Source organism: Podarcis cretensis, assembly GCF_951804945.1.
Source record: "Podarcis cretensis genome assembly, chromosome: 12".
NCBI lineage: Eukaryota > Metazoa > Chordata > Lepidosauria > Squamata > Lacertidae > Podarcis > Podarcis cretensis.
The window spans coordinates 42116404-42141106 of NC_137181.1; the positions used below are offsets into that span (position 1 = coordinate 42116404).

Consider the following 24703-nt stretch of genomic DNA (forward strand, 5'->3'; position numbering starts at 1 on the left):
TGTCAAACAGCTCTTACTGTCAGGAAGTTTTTCCTAATGTTTAGGTGGAATCTTCTTTCTTGTAGTTTGGAACCATTGCTCCGTGTCCGCTTCTCCGGAGCAGCAGAAAACAACCTTTCTCCCTCCTCTATGTGACATCCTTTTATATATTTGAACATGGCTATCATATCACCCCTTAACCTCCTCTTCTCCAAGCTAAACACGCCCAGCTCTCTTAGCCGTTCCTCATAACGCATCGTTTCCAGGCCTTTGACCATTTTGGTTGCCCTCCTCTGGACACGTTCCAGTTTGTCCGTGTCCTTCTTGAACTGTGGTGCCCAGAACTGGACACAGTACTCCAGGTGAGGTCTGACCAGAGCAGAATACAGTGGCACTATTACTTCCCTTGATCTAGATGCTGTACTCCTATTGATGCAGCCCTTTCGTTTGTGATTAAGCTTTTCCCGCTTCAGGAATACAGGATGGAGGAAAGAATGCCACGCATGGTTTTCCTTTCTTAAGCTAACAGTTGCAGAGATTCACAGAAATCTTGGTGGCGGTTTCAGTATGTAACTTAAAATCATTACAATGGAAACACGGAGCCAGTGCTTGCATGGGGAAAAGAAAAGAATATACTGTTCCAAGTTCAGCGCAGTGCGCCAACTGAGCCAAAAGACGCTCTGCAGAAGGTAGAGGCCACAGAGCGTAGCTTCCTTACGCTCTGGTTATTTTCTATGACGTTACTCCATGTATAATTAACTAATCTTCCTTATACTGCAAATCATTTATGTCATGTGGAAGTATTATTATCCTTCAGAATTTTCGGTAGGAAAAGTCACCGAAAGTTTAGAGCCCTTAATTTGCAGTGGGATCTGCTAAAACAAAAACAAAAATGCCCAGAGGTTTGCACGGAAAACCAGATTGCTGTCAGTATTGTTTTTTAGAAAGAGCTAAAGGAAAGAATTGGGTAACTGCAACTGCTGAGAGGAGGAGCACCGTAGCCAACATTCAAGCTTGATAATTGCACTCTGCGGCTCCAAAGTCTGACCATGGCAGACTGACGCAGGGAGTTAACTTGTCATTTGTGCTGGGGGGGGGAGTGTTTGTATTCAAGGTTGTGGGTGGGGTTTCTTAAATATACTTGGCTGCGTTCCAGTGGCAGAAATCAGCAGGGTCATTAAAGTAAGAATCATCTGCAATATTTAACATATCGTGCTCCAGATGCCATTGCGTTTGCAGAGAGTGTCAGTCCAAAGTCTTTTTCATGATTGTCAAGGTCTTGCTGGATGCAAAAGAGGGGTGGGAGGCAACCCCCCCCCAAGGGAAGAAGGCTCAGAGCCAGGGGCTTGGCGGTGGGATGAGTGGTGAGAGCAAACTGGCAGGAGGTATTGGAAGCTGAAGAGGTAACAGGATTTAGTGAGCAGGAAGAGTCTGTGGCAGAGAGCAGTCCAGAATCGGATGCAGAAGTAGAGGCTGGAGAGGAGGGGGCCAAGAGGCAGAGATGGCAGGCTGCTGAAGAAGCCAGAGGGTCTCTCCCTCCAGCTGTGACCAGCTTCCTTTCCCCCGGTCTCCCAGAACCAGAAGAGGTATAAAGAAGGTGGAGCAAACACAAGGAAGATGAAGGAGCCTCAGGTGCTTCGGAAGGAACCAGGGGCAGAGGAGAGTTGTGGGACCATCAGTCCTCACAACCTCCTCATTAGACCAAGAGCTACTGGAAGAGTTGTCATGATCACTAGGCCTAGCCTCCTGAGCTGTTTGTTTCTTTGAATGAAGAGTTAACTCCACTGACACTGTGTGAGTTATTACTAACCTGCTCCTGGCTCCTGCCTCTTGACAATGATAAGATCAGTGCCAGGATACAAGGTGTAGGAGGTTTTGCAGAGGTAACTCAGGTTGGTGGGAAAGATACGATCATCATTATTAGAAACCTGTATGGTTCCAACTGCTCGGAAATGTGATTCAGCTGGAAGATAATTTAAAAGAAGTGAGAGATGTCACACACACACACACATGTCTGTACATGTGGTATAGCAAAACTCATGCTGTCTAAAAAGAAGAAAATGTATTATCTAGCAAAATCCCAATGTTTAGACGTATTCACACACCACACTCCTTTCCTAAACAGCTCAGGGAATGTTCCAACTTCTTTCCAGGGAGTCCTGTCCTTCTTGGAAATAACTAAAGGTGTAGTTTCTTGCAAAAAAAAAAAGCCTCCAGATGTTGTGGACTGCAGTTCTCAGCTGCAGTCAGCATGGTCAATAGTAAGGAATAAGGAGAATTGTAGTCCTCAAGCTACTATGGTACAAAGCCTGCCTCCCATAAGTTTTACACAGCCAAAAGAACCACAGTCACTTGTTCTCCTCATATGTCTACCATGTGTTTTCTGATCATTTGAATTCAAACCTAGCTGGCTAAAATGCATCTGTAGTTAGTATGGGGGGGGGGGGGTTGCCCTGAAGATGCGCTCTTCAGATGTTGTTCATTTGTATAAGTGCTAGTACAATCTTCCATGGAACCAGAGAGGTTTATACTCTCCTGGCACAGGAAATTTATTTTATTTATTAAATTTATATGCCGCCCTTCATCCAAGGATCACAGGACAGTTTGCACCATGAAATGAGTAAGGGGCACTCCGTTTTCCAAAATGTGTTTTCCCAGGCTGTTCTACCTGCCAATGCTGCTGCTATCTTAAAGAGCATCGTATCCCACCCAGGGCCAAACTAGGCATTACTTTAATTGAAAAAGCCAGGAAGCACGCCAGGAGTTTTTCTTTCTTTAATTATAGGCATTGGGAGGCTGACTTGTATTGGACACACAAGGGAAGAAGGCTTAACCTTTCATCTCCAGCTGCATCTAGATGATGATTTCTTTCTCCCTGTGCTGCAATTAGCCCTGCGGTAGAAAAGGAACCATCCCATTGGAGCAAATGGGATCTTTCCTGTCGGCAAGATTCCTGCATTGAAGAGGGTTGGATTAAGTGACCCTCAGGGATCTCTTCCAGCTCTACATTCCAATATTAATAATAATAATAATAATAATAATAATAATAATAATAATAATTTATTTATACCCTGCCCATCTGGCTGGGTTTCTCCAGCCACTCTGGGCGGTTCCCAACAGAATACTTAAAACACAATAAAACATCACCCATTAAAAACTTCCCTAAACAGGGCTGTCTTCAAATGTCTTCTAAAAGTCAGATAGTTGTTTATTTCCTTGACATCTGACGGGAGGGCGTTCCACAGGGTGGGTGCCACTACCGAGAAGACCCTCTTGCCTGGTTCCCTGTAACCTCACTTCTCCCAGGGAGGGAACCACCAGAAGGCCCTCAGAGCTGGACCTCAGTGTGCGGGCTGAACGATGGGGGTGGAGACACTCCTTCAGGTATACTGGACCAAGGCCGTTTAGGGCCTTAAAGGTCAGACCAACACCTTGAATTGTGGTCATAAACGTACTGGGAGCCAATGTAGGTCTTTCAGGACTGGTGTTATATGGTCTCGGCGGCCATATATACCCTAGAATTCCTCTCTTCTCAGCTGCTGCTTTTGCTGTTCTTGAAGTTGAATTGAGCAGAAGTGAATACCGTATTTTTCGCTCGATAACACGCACCTGACCATAACACGCACATAGTTTTTAGAGGAGGAAAACAAGAAAAAAAAATCTGAATGAAACAGTGGATGTATCATTTTTGTGCTTCATGCTGGGTGTTCATCAGTATGCAGATGACACCCAGCTCTACCTCTCCTTTAAATCAGAACCAGTGAAGGCGGTGAAGGTCCTGTGTGAGTGCCTGGAGGCGGTTGGAGGTTGGATGGCGGCTAACAGATTGAGGTTGAATCCTGACAAGACAGAAGTACTGTTTTTGGGGGACAGGAGGCGGGCAGGTGTGGAGGATTCCCTGGTCCTGAATGGGGTAACTGTGCCCCTGAAGGACCAGGTGCGCAGCCTGGGAGTCATTTTGGACTCACAGCTGTCCATGGAGGCGCAGGTTAACTCTGTGTCCAGGGCAGCTGTCTACCAGCTCCACCTGGTACGCAGGCTAAGACCCTACCTCCCCGCGGACTGTCTCGCCAGAGTGGTGCATGCTCTGGTTATCTCACGCTTGGACTACTGCAACGCGCTCTACGTGGGGCTACCTTTGAAGGTGACCCGGAAACTGCAATTAATCCAGAATGCGGCAGCTAGACTGGTGACTGGGAGTGGCCGCCGGGACCACATAACACCGGTTCTGAGAGATCTGCACTGGCTCCCAGTACGTTTCCGAGCACGATTCAAAGTGTTGGTGCTGACCTTTAAAGCCCTAAACGGCCTCGGTCCTGTATACCTGAAGGAGCATCTCCACCCCCATCGTTCAGCCCGGACACTGAGATCCAGCGCCGAGGGCCTTCTGGCGGTTCCCTCATTGCGAGAAGTGAGGCTACAGGGAACCAGGCAGAGGGCCTTCTCGGTAGTGGCACCCACCCTGTGGAACGCCCTCCCATCAGATGTCAAAGAGATAAAGAACTACCTGACATTCAGAAGACATCTTAAGGCAGCCCTGTTCAGGAAAGTTTTTAATATGTAATGCTGTACTGTTTTTAACACTGATTGGGAGCCGCCCAGAGTGGCTGGGGAAACTCAGCCAGATGGGCGGGGTATAAATAATAAATTATTATTATTATATATGGCCACAGACATGTGATTTGATGGTGAGTTTGGGGTAGCCCAATGCAAAAATCCTGAGAATCCATGTGGATCCATGCTTTGTAACCACGTTTTTGCACCATTGCAGCCCCAGGCAACAGTGGGTGCGTGATTTTTTTGGTGCAGGCTGTAGCCATGGATATGCTATGTGATCTGCTGGTGAGTTTGGGGTAGCCCAATGCAAAAATCCTGAGAATCCATGTGGATCCATGCTTTGTAACCACGTTTTTGTACCATTGCAGCCCCAGGCAACAGTGGGTGCATGATTTTTATGGTGCAGGCTGTAGCCATGGACATGCTATGTGATCTGAGGGTGAGTTTGGGGTAGCCCAATGCAAAGATCCTGAGAATCCATGTGGATCCATGCTTTGTAACCACGTTTTTGTACCATTGCAGCCCCAGGCAACAGTGGGTGCGTGATTTTTATGGTGCAGGCTGTAGCCATGGATATGCTATGTGATCTGATGGTGAGTTTGGGGTAGCCCAATGCAAAGATCCTGAGAATCCATGTGGATCCATGCTTTGTAACCACGTTTTTGTACCATTGCAGCCCCAGGCAACAGTGGGTGCGTGATTTTTATGGTGCAGGCTGTAGCCATGCATATGCTATGTGATCTGATGGTGAGTTTGGGGTAGCCCAATGCAAAGATCCTGAGGATCCATGTGGATCCATGCTTTGTAACCACGTTTTTGCACCATTGCAGCCCTGTTTTTGCATCAGATCATTGCTATGTGATCTGATGGTGAATTTGGGGTGACCCAATGCAAAGATCCTGAGGATCCATGTGGATTCGTGCTTTGTAACCACGTTTTAAGTGGGGAGGGAAGGAAAAACACAGAACGGACAAGGAGCACTGAGTGAGAGGGGTGTGCGGAGAAGCAGCTGGCAAAGAATGCAGGAGAGGGGTTTTACCGGAGGGAGGAAAGGAAGGCAAAAGTTCCCCCACCCACCCACCCACCCACCCAAGCCAGCCAGCCAGCTCTCTCTCTCTCTCTCTCTCCCCCCCCCCCTGCATGTTGCCTGCGAGTCCCTAGACGCAGCAGCAGTAGCGGCACCGGAACACGGAGAGGAATTAGAAGGAAGGACGCTCTGCTTTCCCCTCTGCTTGCCTGGAGGGGAGGGGTTTTCTCTGCTCTTTGTTCCATTTGAGCAAACACAGTAACGAAACAGAAGTGGGTGGGCAGTAAGACCCTGAGGCAGAATGCAGGAAAGCAGCAGCTTCCTCTTTTCAAGGCTTCCCTTCTCCAGAGGATTTGATATTTGCCTGATTTTTGCCTTCACTCGCGCCAGTCCAGGGACCACACATTCGCTCAATAACACGCACAGACATTTCCCCTTACTTTTTAGGAGAAAAAATCTGCGTGTTATAGAGGGGAAAATACGGTAATTATTCCTACATTGCAGGAAAGTTGGACTACTCAATAACCGTTGGGGATCCTTTTCAACTCTCTTGATTCTATTATCATGTGGTGGCATCGGGTCCAATCCAAGCCCAGTCACTGCACTAATTCCAGGTTTGCACAGTGATGTGCTTGTCCTCCCAGCCTTGGCCGCCATGCTTAGCAGGGCTGCGGGTGCAACGGTGTCTGGATTTCTCCCTGGGTGCAGCTCTTTGCTACTGATATCGGATCAGAGACAGGTTATAGAAGAAGAAGAAGAGTTTGGATTTGATATCCCGCTTTATCACTACCCAAAGGAGTCTCAAAGCGGCTAACATTCTCCTTTCCCTTCCTCCCCCACAACAAACACTCTGTGAGGTGAGTGGGGCTGAGAGACTTCAGAGAAGTGTGACTAGCCCAAGGTCACCCAGCAGCTGCATGTGGAGGAGCGGGGAAGCGAACCCGGTTCCCCAGATTACGAGACTACCACTCTTAACCACTACACCACACTGGCTTTAGGTATTTGGCTGGCAGCAGAATAATAATTTCGATAGATATCTACGTTTCTATTTGTTCTTCCATCCTCTCTCATCAAACAGAGTTTGAAAGGGTTCCCTCACCTCTCCTCACACGATACTCATTCTCAAGATTTGAAAACTGAGAAAGTGGCAAGATTTGCATGCTTTCATACTGTCTTCAATATTCTGGAAGAAACACTGTCATCTGTCTTCAGCTTAATTTGTTTCCCAAACAGTTTGGGAGTTATGGCTGAATATAGTATACCGGCTAAACATCTTTAGAAGCACAACAAACTAAAATAATCTGCCAAATCTGTTTATCCGTTCCTCCACCTACATGTGCTATTTGGTCTGTCATATTTTGCAGCACAATAGTGAACGTGCATTAGCATGGCACAATGTGTTTGTCTTTTTCCCCCCCTTCCGAAAGTAAACTAGAAAACTTTACTCTATAGTCCATGCCATGGGGTCTGAAAATGGGCTGGCTTTTACCATCTGTGGTGATTAAATGAGCTAAGTTACTGTATACTAGTGAAAGTAGCCACACTGGTATACAAGTAGCTTTCACCCACCTCACCTTAACTGCGTAAAGTGTAATCTAATATATGTAATATTCCGTTTGCAACTATAGGTTAGGATTCAAGAGAACTGAAATTGACCAGAGAAGTTCCATTAATCATTGAAATAAATTTGGGAGCACACTAAAAAGTTGCAGAACAGATGCAACAAGATGTAAATTATGCAAGGAAAACAATATTGCGCTTTAGATTTCACTTACGGATAAAACCATTCATAGAATCATAGAATCATAGAGTTGGAAGAGACCACAAGGGCCATCGAGTCCAACCCCCTGCCAAGCAGGAAACACCATCAGAGCACTCCTGACATATGGTTGTCAAGCCTCTGCTTAAAGACCTCCAAAGAAGGAGACTCCACCACACTCCTTGGCAGCAAATTCCACTGTCAAACAGCTCTTACTGTCAGGAAGTTCTTCCTAATGTTTAGGTGGAATCTTTTTTCTTGTAGTTTGGAACCATTGCTCCGTGTCCGCTTCTCTGGAGCAGCAGAAAACAACCTTTCTCCCTCCTCTATGTGACATCCTTTTATATATTTGAACATGGCTATCATATCACCCCTTAACCTCCTCTTCTCCAGGCTAAACATGCCCAGCTCCCTTAGCCGTTCCTCATAAGGCATCGTTCCTCATAAGGCATTCAAACAGGCCAAGGTGTGATTTACGTTATGCATATTATACACCAATATTTTTAGCTTGCTATCAGACACTGATACGTGATTGATCATATTCCCATTGAAGTAACAATCTTTGTGTAAAACAACATTTTCCTCTTTCATCCTGTGATTAGTTTGTTCTTGAGGAATTAAACCAGTTACTTTTATATAACCTGCAACACTAGTAGAATTATTTCCAGGGCCAATAATGAATAGTCATCACTGGAAAAACACCTTAATTTTGTACACAAACTTCCAAAAAATACATAATGCTCAAATGTGAACAACAAGATGACATAACAACTTGACAAGAAGAACAAATATTTGTGAAATAAAAGTTAGACATGGAACTGAATGAGAACTTTGCATTGTGTCCATAGTCCTGTGAATACTTGCATTCACAAATTAGCATAACTAAAGTACATAGGGTGGTATTCAAATATGTTTTATTCAGAGTTGACCCATTAAAATTAATAAACATTAATTTCAATAGGTCCACTCTTGAGTAAAACCTGGTTGAATAATGCCCATGGATTATAGAGTGCCCCATAGTTTAATATGGCCAGAGCTAAACATTTAAAAAATCGTTTTATTTCAATGGGAGTGCTTAAGTCTTCTATTGAAACCCAAGGTATGGATGTTCCATATAATTTGGTGTCAACAGTGAATTTGCACATGCTGATAAAATGGTCTCATTTTTATTCACCCCTACTCCAGCTGAACTCAAATCACTATCTTCCGGAAGATGTGAAAATATCTGTGTCCATTCATTTTCTCAGCGGTCACAGAGTTCTGAAATATGGGCGTCAGCTTTCCTTTTAAAAAGTGAAATGATCCTGACTCATATTTTCCTTCATTTAATTGTTTCATGCTGCTTGGTAGAAAGGAAGCAAAAAATATTGTCAACTTCAGAAATATCTGTAAAATGCTAGAAAGCCATATAGCAGATATATTTGTAAATTATTTCAAATATGGGGACACCTGATGAACTTTTAAAGTAGAATATTGGGGTGGAGTTGATTGAGGAATTAAAATAATAATAAAAAAAACATTAGGAGTAAGTACATTATGCTTACAGCAGCTGAGTAAAAGAAGGCCACCAGGTTCTTAAATGTCAAGAAATATGACAGTACAAAAATTAGTTCTTCCCCTGAGGGAAGCACAAAAGAATGAATTATGCGGTTGTAGCCAACATAGCACTGAGTTAAAGTAACTTCTTCTGCGGCCCCCGCTTGGTTCCAATGGGGGGGTTGTGGTGGTGAGGCCTAGGCTGGCGTGGCGGGCTCCATTTACCCTCCATGCCCTGCCACTGCTGGCGTGCACCCCTACCGCAAGCACCAGCAAACCACGCTATGCCACTGGCCACGACCCTCCGAATAAAAGGCAAAAACCTTGAAGGAAATAACTTGAGGTAGCATAGGTATGTCTTCAACTCACTGTGCTATCTCCCTTACTGAAGAATATATATATTTAACATTCATAAACTGCTTCCACTTGGGATTGCATTATTCGCAGTTGAAGTCAATGCTACACAGCATTGCTTCTGTGAACAAGTCTTTCTGTTACATTGTAGGTGAAGTATAAACTGTCATTTTTCACATTACCCACACCTTCATATTCTCTATTATTCTTTTTTTTTTAAAAAAAAAATAACCAACTAACTAAAGGTCTCTGAGGAAGAGGACTGTTTTGAGAGTGACCTTGGGCAAGTCATTGTCTCTCAGCCCTTAAGCCACCTCTAGAGTTGCTGTGAGAATAAATGTGAGGTGAGAGGCAGTTACAAGGCAAGGAGACAAAAGATATAAAGATAAGTATTAAAAGAAGCTTTTAAAGAAACACGACTATTGCAACCCTTACTTGAGCTTCAGTCCCATTATATATGGTCAGTTTAAGACCAAGCACAGGGCACCCATTCGTTCATTTTATACAATTCCATTTCCTATTCTGTCTACAAAGGGTATTCAGTTGAGAGCCGCCCAGAGTGGCTGGGGTGACCCAGCCAGATGGGTGGGGTATTAATAATAATAACAACAACAACAACAACAACAACAACAACGGTAGTGGTAAGTACAGTTTTAGGGGAAAGACTGACACAAAGGGACCTACAACAGCATGAGGGTTGTTATTATTATTATTACTTTGTTTTTAGGTAAATGAACAATGATGCACACAGGAAGGATCTAGGAATCTTAACCCAAATCATTGACACTGGGGGCCCAGCCACACTGAAGACATTTCAGTTTAAACTATGAAAAATTCTGATTATCCTCATGTGACCTCAATGGCATCTCGCCAGGACTCGGCTCTCGTTGGCATTTAATCTGAACGTAATCCCTGAAATCTCCCCTGTATTGCTAGGTTGCAGGGGTACTAGACTCAGGCAGTGGACCAAGGCTTACTCTGTAAATGTTGTTCTCAGCTCGTGTTATTTCCTTTACCTTTTTCAGCTACAGCAGACGATCTGTTTGAATTTTGCTTTTGCTTTTTTGAGTATGGACTTGTTCATCGCAGAAGCATGTTGTTTAAAAATAGAAAGCAAATCAGGCATAATAATGCACACAGAAATAATTGCCCCTTTGCACTTTAGATGAGTCACTGCAGTAGCTTGGTTTTTTTTTTTTTTTTTGTAAAAGAAATTACCCTCACAGAAGAACCACACATACATACATACATACATACATACATACATACATACATACAGAGCTTCGGGTAAAAAAGTGTTGCTTCTAAAGATAACACAAGGAAACAAACTAAAGGTGTCAAAGGTTGAAACATGAGTAAGACATAATACTGATACTGTATGATCTGAGAAAGTCTTTTAAATGCATTCTTAGTTGCACAACTAAGACAGGCAATGTGTTTCCTCCGAAACGTATTTAAAATGTAGGTGACATGCATAATAATAACTACAACAATTTTATTACTTGTAACCTGCCCATCTGGCTGGGTTGCCCCATACACCTCTAATAAAACTATGCACAGATAGTCTAGGAAATTCAGCAGAACCAAGAGTGTCAAACAAATGTATATGCAGGGTTGAAGCCACATGAATATACATTGTCCATAGTTTATAGGTTTCTTGCAAGAAATTATTTATTACAGTCACATCCCCACATTCCTCAAGGTGGTATACACAGTCTGTTTCTTCTACTTTTACCCTCAGAACAACCCTGCGAGGTATAGAATCATGGAATCATAAAATAATGAAATTGTAGAGAAGGGACCATGAGGGTCCAATCGCCTGCAATCTTTATGCCCAACATGGATCTCAAACCCTTAACCCTGAGATCAAGAATCTCATGCTCCAACAAATGAGCTATCAGGAGGTGAGCGTAAGAGAATTTGACTGGCCAAAAGTCACCCTTCATAGCTGATCAGGGGGTTGAACCCTGCCACCAGTCCAACCCTCTAACCATGGCACCATACTGGCTCTCAAATATTTAAACTGTAGCGATGCTTGAAAATTATCTTATATTCTTTGGCCTATGCTAGACTCTCCCCTAGGACCTACTCTGTGCAAATCTTACAATCTGATGCTAATTTGGATACTCATGTGGTTCAGTAACCGGAATGTCAAGTTTCAGGAACAAGCTCACTTGCCTCTTCTAAATGAAATAAATAACCAAGCAAAATTGACTATTATTATTTTAAGAACACAGAGCCAAAGGGCTAAGTGCTACACATGCGTTTATCTGTCTTAGCAAGACTTCAATGAGAAGGGAAAGGGAAAAGAAGCAGCTGGCTGGCAAGAGGTAAGGAGGAAATTTTCATGCCATGCCAGGAATCAGAGAAACAAATGGATATAGCTATATTCCTCCCCCCTTGTCTTCAAAGTTGGGCTAGACATAATTTTGATCCCTCCACTGGCTAAGCTTAAACTATTCAACAGAGTTTTAGGAAGGCAAGAAGTGAACTAAGTGGTTGATACTAGTGATCAGAAAACATGTTTACCAGAAGGAAGCTCATCTCAGGATACTTGACAGAAAAATATTTTGTCCCTTGTTTTGCATGATTGACACCAGCACAACCGAGGACTTCCTAGTTTCCAAAGACTCACATCAAACAACTTTTAGCACGTGAATGCTTTTTGCACATGAAGGAGCAGACCTGATGTGTAGCCAAAAAGTTCACAGAGTTTTTTAAGTGAGCACAATTCAAGTGTCCCCATTTCCTTAATAATCACATATCCAATATAAAACAGTTGGTCCTGTAGCCAGCCTGTCCGAGACAGACCCCAGTCTTTGTGCTCCCTTCTTCTTCACAGCGCATGTTGATCTAAAAACTCTTATTTTCCAGTCACCTAAAACAGCACATCCCATCACCATGGCAACCTCTATCTGCCCAGGCCCAAGATTCCTCTTAGATTGACCATCAACAACACCTTCTGTCATGTGAATTCCTCTATCCCAGGCGAGTCCCTGTCTTAGAAGAAAGCCTGGCTTGTTCTTTTCCACGGACATTCAGTCTTCTCTTCCATACTACAAATAATCAAATAATTATTTTCTAGGGTTTGGGGAGGGGGTGTCTCCCTCCCAAAAAATCTGTAACAATATGCAGTGCTTTTTTTCTGGGGGTATGCGGGGGTACGCATACCCCTAAACGTTTTGTGAATCTTTGTACTTTTGTCCATTTACTGTATTTATTTCCCCCGATTTGAACTATAAAATGGTGATTTTGAGTCAAAATGAGAGTACCCCTAAACATTTTTAAGAAAAAAGCACTGACAATATGTATGTATGTATGTGTGTGTGTGTGTGTGTGTATACACACACACACACATACATGTACATGCATGTACAGTATGTTCTAACTATGCATATACAAATTAGCCTCTGAAATACTCAGAGAGCTGCAACACACACACACACACACACACACACACACACACACACACAGAGCCCCACCAAGTTGCAAATAAATAATCACAACATAAACCCCAGAAGCAAGTGCCTCGTGCACAGCTGCCTCACAGCTCCGCGGCCTAAGCCTGCTAACGAAACAAAGTTCATAGCTCGGCCAATCCCATCAGCCACCAAGAAGAGAAAATGCTTTGCATAGCCTACAGCAGCTATTGTTAGGCGATCCAAGAAGAGGAATTAGAAGCTAGTTTCTGAAGAAGTCTCGGATGATTATTGTCCACGCAAAATTAGATCTGCGTCTGAGAAAGTCAAATTTTGAGGGTGGGGTGATGACGGGGACCATACAACCTGTCAAAATATGCACAGCAAACATGCAGCAAAATGTCTACGCTGCTTTGCATTAATAACTCTTCTCAAAACGCTTCTTAAAAACAGTGAACTCGGGACAAGCAGGGAATCATCCACACCCACATTCCTGGTTTTCACAAGAGCTTTTCTTTCCCATCCAGCATCTGCTCGTTATCATAATAGAACATATGAAGTAACAGCTAGGGATTTGGCATCTTCGCAACGCTGAAAGTGCAATATCTCACTAAAAATGCTGTTGCTGTTCCTTCTCTAGCCAATGGATGAGATGGACCCTACCTTGCCACGATGTTCTCCCTAGTAGATAGAGGGAGCATCCTCTGGCTGATGGCAGAGGTCAAAGGGCACCTCCTTTCTGCTCTCTAGCTGCCCTTTGCACAAAGGAAGATTGGTCTCTGTGGCTGATCTGACAATCAGGGGAAGGTTGGCCCTTCATTATGGATCTTCTCAACAAACAGGGAATCTGTCAGGCAGGCTCCATCAGGCTCTTTCTTCAACTGTCATCAGCAGCCATTGCATCAAGAAGGGAGATGGGACAGAAGGCCTTCTCCATGCTCTCTGCATAGCTGTCAACTTTTCCCTTTTCTTGCGAGGAATCCTATTCGGAATAAGGGAATTTCCCTTAAAAAAAAGGGAAACGTTGACATCTATGGCTCTCTGTCAGAAGGCCAGCAACTTTTGGCTCCTCCTCCCCTTGAAATCTTTGGGAGATCCAAAGTTAAACCCTTATTCATGGGACAATCACAGGGACATCAACTGGGGTAAATCCATCCATTCATAAGACCCTCATCACATTGGAAAAAGGGCTGGATACTGATGTTATTAATAGTAATATTCCCCCCATATTAAAAAAAAATTCCCCATAATATCCTGCCCCCCAGGTTAAATACTTCCTTCTTCACAAGTATATTCATAGGCAGCCTATAGGAACTGTAAAGCACTTTTATTTGCTATTCCTTTTTTTGGAATAACTTTTTATTGGGTTTTATAAACAAGAATAATGTTATACAAATAAGTATACAGAAATACCTTGGAAGTCGAATGTAATCTGTTTCGGAAGTCCGTTCAACTTCCAAAATGTTCGACTTCCAAGGTGCAGTACCGGACGTTCGGCTTCCAAAAACCATTCGAAAACCGCAACAATCACTTCCGGTTTCCGATTGTTTGGGAGCCGAAACGTTTTGAGTTTACAGGAGTTCGGCTTCCGAGGTTCCACTGTACATCACAAAAATAGCATAATAAATGCAGAGTAATATCTACAATATATGGTTCGTTATTAGTGGTCAATGTATAAGTTCTTGGTTCATGAATTGGTTTAAACAAAGGGGAAATTACTTTGTAAGAATTTCTCATCAAGAAATATAACTATGAAAATTGATATGTGTTTGTCCCTGTGTCATCACGAGTATGGTTGTTCTGACTACTATGAAAAGAACTATCGCTTGGCAACATATGGGTAGCCTTTAACAAAAATGCATTAATGCTCCTTGAGTGCTTGGCGTACTCTCTTTCCTGCTATTGCAACGTGACATCCTTTGGCTAGTAGGAGGTGCAAAGATTTAATGACTGAGAGGTGGGGGGGTTGGGGGAGAATAGCTGTGAATCAGCTGAGAGTGAAGCACAATCTGATGGAGGATCGTACGTTTTGCTGCTGGGTAAAGGTAAAGGTAAAGGGTACCCCTGCCCGTACGGGCCAGTCGTGACCGACTCTAGGGTTGTGCGCTCATCTCACTTAAGAGGCCGGGAGCCAGCACTGTCCGAAGACACTTCCGGGTCACGTGGCCAGCGTGACGAAGCTGCCCTGGCGAGCCAGCACCAGCGCAGCACATGGAAATGCCGTTTACCTTCCCGCAATAAAGCGGTACCTATTTATCTACTTGCACCCGGGGATGCTTTCGAACTGCTAGGTGGGCAGGAGCTGGGACCGAACGACAGGAGTTCACCCCGCCGCGGGGATTCGAACCGCCGACCATGCGATCGGCAAGTCCTAGGCACTGAGGTTTTACCCACAGCGCCACCCGCGTCCCCTTTTTTGCTGCTGGGTAGCAGCCATCTAGGGATGCAGGTGGCGCTGTGGGTTAAAGCCTCAGTGCCTAGGACTTGCCGATCGAAAGGTCGGCGGTTCGAATCCCTGCGGCGGGGTGCGCTCCCGCTGCTCGGTCCCAGCGCCTGCCAACCTAGCAGTTCGAAAGCACCTCCGGGTGCAAGTAGATAAATAGGGACCGCTTACCAGCGGGAAGGTAAACGGCGTTTCCGTGTGCGGCTCTGGCTCGCCAGAGCAGCGATGTCACGCTGGCCACGTGACCCGGAAGTGTCTCCGGACAGCGCTGGCCCCCGGCCTCTTAAGTGAGATGGGCGCACAACCCCAGAGTCTGTCAAGACTGGCCCGTACGGGCAGGGGTACCTTTACCTTTACCTTTAGCAGCCATCTATTTGCTTCCAATAAACAGAGCAAATATTACACAGGTACCATATGCTCCCATCCAAATGCAACCAAACCCACCAGCACTGCCCCCGAGTAAATAGTTTGTGGAAGTGGAGAGTGCTTCAAATTATCATTATGACAATGAGTGATTTTTCCAGAGCTTCATTCCCCTTACTGGCTTCTAAGAAGGCTTCTAAGGTGCTTCCTGCTTGCAAGACTGTTTCTTGATGATACTTTCCTCTGCTACTGGAAAGTCCACAAAGTGGATAAGGCTTAATTGGTGCCATGCTTTGAAGATCATACCCCAATCAACCTTCTCCAAGTTTTATCCAGAAGATATTTTTTTTAGGTTGGATGATGGATAATAAGAGACAGAGGGGAAGATAAAGAAAACAGAACAAAACAACACATTTCCTCTCTCATTTCATGCAAGGAAAATTCTTTACAATTCTACTATCAGAATTGTACACTTATTCTTGCTGCTAAGAGTACTGTGCAGACATCTGGTGCTCTGATAGGTCGACTGCTGCCGAAAATACAAGTTATCCCTGTCATGCCAGGCCTTCCTAAATGGAGCTGATGGGAACGAGAGTTCAATAACATATGAAGTGCTGCAGGGTCTCCATCCGTGCACTAGGCAATAAAAAGGACATTTTGGCCCGTGTCAAAAAGGGCCTCTTTTAGGGGCAAAGCCCATTCTCTAATAGCCAAATGTGATTTATTGGCTGTCTCTGGCTACATTACAGGCAGCCCCCTCCCACCTGTGCATTAATGTTAGAACTATGCAGAACCTAAGGACACCCAAACTGATGATGATTATTATTAATAATACCCCAACCATCTGGCTGGGTTTCCCCAGCCACTCTGGGCGGCTTCCAACAGAACATTAAAAACAGAATAAAACTTCAAACATTAAAAACTTCTCTAAACAGGGCTGCCTTCTAAACAGGATGTCTTCTAAAAGTCAGATATTTATTTCCTTGACATCTGGTGGGAGGGCATTCCACAGGAAGGGTGTCACTACTGAGAAGGCCCTCTGCCTGGTTCCCTGTAACTTTGCTTCTGGTAGTGAGGAAACCGCCAGAAGGCCCTTGGAGCTGGATCTCAGTGTCCAGACTGAACGATGGGGGTGGAGATGCTCCTTCAGGCATAATGAGCCTAGTCCGTTTAGGGCTTTAAAGGTCAGCACCGACACTTTGAATTGTGCTCAGAAACGTACTGGGAGCCAATGTAAGTCTTTCAGGACTGGTGTTATTGGTCTCGGTGGCCGCTCCCAGTCAACAGTCTAGCTGCCGCATTCTGGATTAGTTGTAGTTTCCAGGTCACCTTCAAAGGTAGCCCCAGCTACAGCACATTGCAGTAGTCCAAGCAGGAGATAACTAGAGCAAGCACCAATCTGGCGAGAGATGTAATGGCTGGCAGAAGTAGATGTAGATTTATCCCTGAACAACCACTTCTGAGTTCTTGAAGCCATAACCTAATTCTATATAAAATTGTGTTGCATGAAAAAAGCCGACACAAGAAATCAAAGCACTTGAGCTGGATTCCATCAAACGCAACATGCCAGCTACCCATTCCAGGAGGTGTGGTGCTGATTTGCCTGAGGGACTGAACAGTTCTTGTTATTTTCAAGAATCTTTTCTCCTCAGGAGTATAGTGCTCTTGTCATTAATCCACCCTCCTTAACAAAACCTGAAAACAGGCATTTCCTATTGTAATTGTTCTCTTCTCTGCCAGCTCAAGTTTTAAGTATTCTGCACACTGGCAATGAAAATTTAGCGTGTGACTCACCATCTCTCAGGTTTGGGAGTTATACTGAGTCAGACGTTCGATGCATCTAGCTCAGCATTGTCTAAATCAAGGATAGGGAAGCTGTGGTCCACCCAAAGGTGGTTTCAGGGTAGTGTCTGCTGCAGGGGGCACCACAGCAATGCTATGGAACAGGGCGGGGGGGGGGGAGGATGTGAAGCATTTTAGTGTCTTGTAGGGGACCACAGAAATTTGAGAGCCTGAGGTCTGCCAATGGATACTCCTGATCCATGACCGTTGGCCATGTTGGCTGAGGCTGATGGAAGCTGGGGTCCAGCAACATCTGGAGAACCTCAAGTTCTCCATCTATGATTGGCAGTGGTTTTCCAGGGCTTCAAGCAGGAATCTTTCTCTGCCCTCCCAATAGATGGCAGGGATTGATGTCAGGACCTTCTGCATGTAAAACCTGTGGTCTTATGGTCCTTCCTCTCCTGTTGAACCTCTCTGATCTTCTGTACTTGCCAGTACACCTCCTCATACTTACAACCATTGACCTGCTTCTCCTCCACCACTTGGTTCTATTGCTCTGCCTAGATCCTACACCCACTTCATGTTTCTCTCCCCAAACCATTGTACGCTCCCTTTCCTTCTACCACTGTGTCTCCAGTCTTGAGTTAACTAGGAAAGTGGGTGCCAGGAACTGACAACCCCCCATATTTCTTTCAGTAGCAGAGGAGCCCTGAGCTGTGCCTATAGACTTTTTAAATACCTGGACCAGGCTTCCAGTTCCAAGCATTTCTCCTGGGAAGTAGCACAATGGCAAGTCGATTCTAAACCTTAAAGTGTATGTCCAGTTTTTGCCCTTGTGCAAACATGCACATAGAGCTGAACTCTATTTTCAATGTCACACATCTCGGATCTGCTCTATCGCCTGCCATCAGTATTCAGCAGCGGCATGCATTTTTTCTGTGCTAAGTCTGCAGGCACAGGAAGACCCAAGAGAAAGCACAACAGCTTCCTTCAGCCAGCACACTCGCCTTCGCAAAGCCCCCTCCCCAACTATGCCAAAATCCAGATTTATTGCGCATTGGACGCATTTCATAGCTTGAAACCTTATTTTAACTGTGGCCGACACATCACATGATCTTTGATGCCAGATACGTTCTCTCTCCAGGTTGTGGGCGAGGTGGGTCCATCCCAAGTCATTTTACTGCACCCTGGATATTAACAGCTGCTGTTTTATTTTCATACAGTGGTACCTTGGTTTTCGAACGGCTTAGTTGTCGAACAAATCGGCGCCCGAAAGCGGCAAACTCGGAAGTAAGTGTTCCAGTTTGCGAACATTTTTCGGTAGCTCCTGCAGTCAATCGGAAGCCGCGCCTTGGTTTTCAAACGGTTTCGAGAGTCAAACGGACTCCCGGAACAGATTAGGTTCGAGAACCAAGGTACCACTTTATTTGGAACTGTGGATTTTATATGCGTCAAATGTTCCAGAGACACTTTTGGCATTGTTGCACGTTGTGAGCTGGTCTGGCTTCCCCATTCGGTAGGAAGGGCGGGGTGTGAATAGCAAATAAATAAAGAAATAAAGGACAAGATGGCGGCGGCAGCCCCCCATCTCATTTCATGACCATAAAAGTCAACCAGACTGTCAATTAACTGGCAGCACCCTCCACTATATCTAAGACCAACAGGCTACTTTAAGGATGCATTGTTCTACAGTACTTTCCCAGTGCTTCACGCTGCCTGTGGCAGCCACTTCACCTTGCCTAATGGCAGGGCTGGCCTTGGGGCAGGTGGCCCTTTGCCGTCTTAGTCTAGTTCTGCCACCCCCAGAGAGGAGTTCTATGCTAAGAAGATGCAAAGATAATTATTTTCATTTGCTTCTTGCATCTCCTGCCCTCCCAATCGGAGTGTACAGTATTTCAGACAGCACATTTCCTCCCACTTAGGGCTTTTGTTCATCGTCACTTACTTTGATCAGAAAGCTGAAGTACCGGGATCTCTTGCATGCTGTGGAGAGAACAGAAAAAAAGTAATGATTATATATTTAAATGTGCTTGCAGGCTTTCAGCAAGAATACACCACGTTTAAGAAACATAGACATGCTTTTGCTGTGAATATTCAGAAACCTCAGGGGTTTTTTTAATAAAGAAGGTGAAACTGATCTTTGACAAAAGATTAGTCAACACAATCTTCTTCATTCAGCACAGTCAGATTATTCAGTTTTTGATTTCTGCCTTGGATACTCATAAATGGATCTCATTAAAAAGCTAAAGAATGAGGGTCATTCCGCTTACTTGTCCACATGGAAGCCACGTTTGATAGATGTTTTAGCTCTAGTCTTGATACAAATCTAGATAATGAGGTTCAACCAAAGGAGCACTTGAAAGCATTCTGAAAGGCTTCAAATGGTAACCCAAAGTTTTCCAAGCTCACCCCATGATTTTCACGGGCTTTCTCATGCTTCTGAACAGTGAACGTTAAGGAACAGAAGAGCACCTGACAAAGAGACTTTTGTCACAGTTCCCAACGTGATAGTAACTATTCCTGAAAACAAAATGCATAGGAAGCTCAGGGTTTTTTAAAAAATAAAAATATAAATCCACGACATGTAAAAGCGCGCTAGAAGCAAAAGCCACATACACATTTGTAGCAATTTTATTCCAATTTAAGACCAGGGTGGATAAAAATCAATGATTTTTTAAAAATAAAAATAAAAAATGGATTTTAAAAAATTTAAAATCAGATTTTTTAAAAAAATTAAATCAATTTTTTAAATTTAAATTGGATTTTTAAAATAAAATGCTTTTAGAGGAAAATAATCTTTCAAAAGATAGTTTTCTATTTAGGTTACATTATAGTTCAAAGACTATTCATCAGGAAATAAGGATTTGTTTTAAGTTTTTCATGTGTGCTAAAACTCTGTCTAAGTTTTAAAAAAAAAGTTTAACCACATCAGTTAACAAACAAGGATACATAAGCTATAATGCTATTGTTTTACTTAAACAAATTGTTTAAATTGTTATTAAGGAAATGATTATTTTTCTCCTTCCAATAAAGTACAGCAGAAAAGGTGTCCAAATATGAACAGTGAACTTATTAAACCTCACAATATTTTCATAATTATCTGTCTATGTATTTCTAAACGTATAACCAAATCCACAATTTTTGATATAACCGTAAAAACTACTCTGAAAATTTATTAATCAAAAAATGAAACTTTCATCTGGTTGTAAATATTAAGCAGGAATGTCTTTCTGTAAATAGAAAGAAAGAAAGATTTAAATCAAGTCTTACTAACTAGTGATTTAAATTGTGATTTAAATCAAATCCACCCTGTTTAAAACTCATCCTGGGAACTGTGGTTTGCTAAGGTTTTTCCCCCTTACTTCTTTGTGATGCATGCTGAATTTTAATGTAATCTGATCTGGCTGTGGGTGTTAATGAACCATAGAACACACACACACACTTGAATACCTAAATAAAAGGAAGATTCCCTTTCATTTGACTATATTATACTTAGAGATGTCCCTTTGCAGAGTTAAACAACCAACAAAAATATCCCTGCCCTCACCACTTGCCATCTTCAGTCACTTCTTCCACAACACTGATGGGACTGTCATCCTCCCTTGAGTGTAGGCGGGGAACAAGTGTAAAAGCTATGTCAAAGAGTTAGCACCATGATAATCTCTGGTTCGGATGTAATGAGGATCCTTCAAGCAAAAACATGGGTTCATGGGCTCCCCCACTTATGAGGTGAAGATGGCTTAAACAAAGGAGACTTCATCCTTTTGAACAAATCACAGACTTGAAGAGTTGGAAGGGATCCCAAGGGTCATCTAATAATAATAATAATAATAATAATAATAATAATAATAATAAATTTTTATTTATACCCCGCCCTTCCTGGTTCAAAAAACTGGGCTCAGGATGGCTAACAAAAATTTAAAACACTTAATTGGTGCAACAAAAAACAGCATAAAATACAGTATAAAACGTGAATAACAATAAATTCAGAATTCAAAGATCAATTTAGGGGGGGAAATCCATCCAATAAACATTAGATGATCACCAGGGCTAGCTGGCTAAATTAGTCCTATTTGGGCCAGCGAGGAGACCAGGGGAGAATTAGCTGTGGGATCCCAGAGCAGGTAATCTTCATAAAACGGGGAGGGGGAGGGAAGGAAGGGGAATAAAAGATCAGGCTAAGTTCGAATTGAAAGCCAGGTAGAATAGTTCCGTCTTACAGGCCCTGCGAAAGGAAGTTAAATCCTGCAGGGCCCTGGTCTCATGGGACAGAGCATTCCACCAGGTCGGAGCCATCACTGCGAAGGCCCTGGCCCTGGTGGACGATAATCTGACTTCCTTAGGGCCCAGGACCTCTAAACTAGGATTATTCATGGACCTTAAGGTCCTCTGCGGGGCATACCAGGAGAGGCGGTCCCGTAAATACAATTATTATCTAGTACAACCCTCTGCAATGCCAGAATCTCAACATGACAGGTGGCCTTACAACCTCTGCTTATAAACCTCCAAGGACAACCTCTCCTGGAAATCTGTTCCACTTTCCAACAGCTCTTACTGCCATAAAGTTATCCCTGAGGTTAAGTTGAACTCTCCTTTCTGGTAACTTGAAGCCACTGGTTTGGGTCCTAGCCTCTGGAGCAGAAGAAAACAAGATTGCTCCTTCTTCCACGTGACAGACAGTCCTTTAGATCTCATGTCTCCTCTTCTCCAGGCTAAACATACCCAACTCCCTCAACTGTTCCTCATAAGGCTTGGTTTCCAGACCGTTGATCATCTTGGTTGCCCTCCTCAGCATATGTTCCAGCTTGTCAATATTCTTCTTAAATTTTGGTGCCTGGATCTGGACATAGTATTCCAGGTGTGGTCTGACTAAGGGAGAATAGACCAGGACTCTTACTGCCCTCGATCGGGACACTATACTTCTCTTGATGCTTAAAGCACAGGTCATTTGCACACCAAGATAATAATAAACTTCAGCCTAATCCTACTTTGAATAAACTACCTATAATTGGAACAAACTACGGTTTCTCATAATTGGATGTAAGGAGGTTTGGTCAAAACTGCGAAAGGAAACCTTAAACTCCTTCCCCACATACCAGGGATGGAGGTGAGCATACAAACTCAAGGCGCTCACCTGCCTGTCCTTATTACAACAAACCATGGTTTTATGACTGCATCTTAACTGAGCCACTCTGTGCACCCTGTCCCAAAACAGCCTCTTGTTGCAAAAGCGTCACTGTGCACGGCAAAATACAAGAAATTTATATTTAAAGCAAAAGGGGGAAAGGTAGCTCGACTCCCTCACTTTACAAAGAAACAAGCCAGAAAAAGTAAATAAAAGGGCACAGGGCTCTTTTTGTTTGTTTGTTAAATGGTCTATTGGCAATCCTAAATGCAGTAAGTGCAGGCTTGAAGGATTTCCTAGCTTAAACAATTTTGGTAACTTGTCCAGAACGCCACGTTCTTGAAATAATCCAAAGCATCTTTTACCGGGGGGGGGGTGTTGTTGTTATTCTAAAAGCCAATTAAAGGACTTCGATTTCACATAAGCAAGCTCACAGCCAAGAAAGGGCTCTCTGGATCCACCACAAAGATATTTAATAAAAAGGCGGAGAGTAGCCTTGCCTCATATGCTTTCTGTGTGGGCTAATTAATGCCTCTCTTTTGGGGGAAAATTTTCGGTATATAAGCAGACATACATAACTGATGCGGTAACGTGCACAGACATGTGTTTTAAAGCACTGTTCTCTCCCTTAAAGAAAGTGTAGTCATTATTTATCCATGTTGATTTCATTAGCATTGAAGGGTGTTACACATGCGCTCTTGTATCTACGCAACAAGGAAAGGATGCACAAACATCCCGAAGGACAAAAGACTTTCCCAAGTTTTTTCTTTTGGCAAAACAAAAACAAAAAACGACTGGTACTTCCTTTTCGAACACCCCAAAGCTCTTCTTTCACAGAAACAAGCAAAGTGTCAAAACTGCACCAAACCGGGGGGGGGGGGGGGGGGTTAAACCTGGTAAGACAGTTTGAAATCGGCTATAGTTTCCAAATCTCAGCTTCAGAGAATTTAACAGTCTACATTTTGCCAGCCAAAATGGAACCAAATTAGACTGATAAAGAAGAATGATAGAATGCCCATGTTGTTGTTGTTTTTAAATCTTCCCTTAAATTTTATTTTATTCAACAGTTGCATACGTTTCAAGCCAATGCTGATTATGCATAATGTTAACTGCTTAGCCTGTATGATTTGACCCTGGAAAAGTGTAGAGTTTTTTATTATTTTAAAAAAATCAAAGTATTTGTTTAATTATCAAAACAATGACTGCATTGATAACAATAGAAATATTTCTGCTGTTTGTTTTTTTAAAGCATAGGGGTTAACAGTTAAGCTTCCATTTGGTTCACATCTGTAGCTTCATTTGAAAGGTACGGAAGGTTCATACCACACCTTGAGAATTTGCTATGAGGTCTGTTTTCATATTAGTCTGGTTTGGACATCACACAAAACCAGAGTTTAGTATCACAAGAACAAACCTTAGGTTCACACACTCCCCCCACTCCATCTCTCCTCCTCTGGCACCGCCATGAGGATTTTGGAAGCGTTTTGCTTCCACTATGCTTAACCGCTTGTTGCATTACAGAACCTGACATAGCATGGTCAATGTTAACTATGGCTTGTTTGAAACCAGCCAACTTCATACTATAGGCTATGGTAAAAGGTAAAAAGTAAAGGACCCCTGGATGGTTAAGTCCAGTCAAAGGCGGATATGGGGTTGCTGTGCTCATCTCGCTTTCAGGCTGAGGGAGCCGGCGTTTGTCCACAGACAGCTTTCCGAGTCATGTGGCCACCATGACTAAACCGCTTCTGGCGCAATGGGACACCATGACGGAAACCAGAGCGCATGGAAATGCTATTCATCTTTCCGCCGCCGTGGTACCTATTTATCTACTTGCACTGGCGTGCTTTCGAACTGCTAGGTTGGCAGGAGCAGGGACCGAGCAACGGGAGCTCACCCCGTCATGGGGATTCGAACCGCCAACCTTCTGATCGGCAAGCCCAAGAGCCTCAGTGGTTTAGACCACAGCGCCACCCATGTCCCGATTATAGGCTATGAAGCTGACTTGTTTAAACAAACCATAGTTAACAATAGTTAACATTAATCAGTTGTTTAGACCACAGCGCCACCCATGTCCCGATTATAGGCTATGAAGCTGACTTGTTTAAACAAACCATAGTTAACAATAGTTAACATTAATCAGTTGTTTAGACCACAGCGCCACCCATGTCCCGATTATAGGCTATGAAGCTGACTTGTTTAAACAAACCATAGTTAACAATAGTTAACATTAATCAGTTAAGGGCTCAGACAAGACAGTAATTTCTGGTAAACTGAACTCACAGGTGAAAGCTTCTATTCTGCTCATCACACCTGCACCAGAGAGGGGAGTGCTTGAACACAAAGCAAACTATGACTCATT

The 24703-nt window shown here is 43.5% G+C and overlaps 1 protein-coding gene across 6 annotated transcripts in view; it reads right to left on the reverse strand.

Annotated features, from left to right (window-relative positions):
- THRB (thyroid hormone receptor beta) overlaps positions 1 to 24703 on the reverse strand; it is a 188657-nt gene that overhangs the window by 90084 nt on the left and 73870 nt on the right. For all 6 annotated transcript variants that reach the window (XR_013831984.1, XM_079947403.1, XM_079947406.1 and 3 more), the window contains exon 3: positions 19165 to 19202. The gene's annotated coding sequence lies outside the window, so the exon portion shown is untranslated. The remainder of the gene's footprint in view (positions 1 to 19164; positions 19203 to 24703) is intronic.